General features: G+C 41.2%; 1 non-coding gene across 1 annotated transcript; it reads right to left on the reverse strand.

Annotated features, from left to right (window-relative positions):
* Positions 1-1044: 1044 nt before the first annotated feature.
* On the reverse strand, positions 1045-1151 carry LOC112731571 (small nucleolar RNA R71). Its single transcript, XR_003167344.1, has one exon. It is a non-coding gene; the product is annotated as a small nucleolar RNA R71 (small nucleolar RNA).
* Positions 1152-1399: the final 248 nt, after the last annotated feature.

A 1399-nucleotide genomic window follows, 5' to 3' on the forward strand; every position in this document is an offset into this window, starting at 1 on the left:
AATTCTCAACTCAAATTCTGGATTCGTTCACCTAGAACATTCCTCTAGTTGAAGTTGCTTGATCAATCAATCCCTGTGGGATTCGACCTCACTCTATTGTGAGTTTTTACTTGACGACAAATTCGGTACACTTGCCGAAGGGAAATTTGTTATGAGACAAGTTTTCCGTGCATGAAGTTTATGGCGCCGTTGCCGGGGATTGATTGTGCATCAACAATGATTAAATTGGAGGAAAACTAGATTGAGCATTTTATTTTTGTTTGATTTAATTTTCTGTTTGAGTCATTTACTTTCTGTTTTAGTTAATTTATTCCCTTCCCCCTACTTTTTCTTTGTTATTTACCATTCATTTTACTAACCCACTAACTGTTTGATATATTGCATCACTCACACTAATAGTAATTCTGACATAAATACTTTCTGCATCTATTTTCCTTGCTTGTACTTGTTGGTTGTATGACAAGAAGAAGAAGCGGGGCTTCAACTACCTTTGATTCTGAACCTGAGAGGACCTTCTTGAGATTAAGAAGGGAAGCAAGAGGAAAAAGAGTAGTTGGTGCTGAGGAAGAGGAGGAATACTTTGAACCAAACATGGAAGAAAACATGGAAAACCATCATGAAGAAGAAGCTCACAACCATGGCGGAGGAGGACGAGCAAATCATGCTGGGGAGAATAGAAGAGTTTTAGGCTCTTACATCAATCCAAACCCAGGAAACTGTGGAAGTAGCATTCAAAAGCCAACCATCCATGCCAACAACTTTGAACTAAAACCACAGCTCATCACCCTTGTTCATAACAACTGTTCGTTCGGAGGAAGTGTCCAAGAAGACCTCAATCAACATCTAACCACCTTCCTGAGAATATGTGACACAGTGAAGTCTAATGGTGTTCATCCTGACGCCTATAGACTGCTCTTATTTCCATTCTCACTCAAGGATAAGGCAGCCAAGTGACTGGAGTCTTTCCCAAAGGAGAGCTTGACAACTTGGGAAGATGTGGTGAACAAATTCTTAGCAAGATTTTACCCCCCTCAACGAATCAATAGGCTGAGAGCTGAGGTCCAAACTTTCAGGCAACAAGATGGTGAGACTCTATATGAAGCATGGGAGAGGTTTAAAGACCTGACAAGGAGGTGCCCACCAGATATGTTCAACGAATAGGTGCAGCTGCACATTTTCTATGAAGGCCTGTCATATGAATCAAAGAAGGCAGTAGACCATTCATCCGGAGGATCTTTGAACAAGAAGAAGACCATTGAGGAGGCCATAGATGTCATTGAAACTGTAGCAGAGAATGACTACTTCTATGCTTCCAAAAGAGGGAACACAAGAGGAGTAATGGAGCTAAATAATGTAGATGCTCTGCTGGCCCAAAACAAGCTCATTACCCAGCAGCTGG

This window comes from Arachis hypogaea, chromosome 12 (genome assembly GCF_003086295.3).
Source record: "Arachis hypogaea cultivar Tifrunner chromosome 12, arahy.Tifrunner.gnm2.J5K5, whole genome shotgun sequence".
NCBI classification, from domain to species: domain Eukaryota; kingdom Viridiplantae; phylum Streptophyta; class Magnoliopsida; order Fabales; family Fabaceae; genus Arachis; species Arachis hypogaea.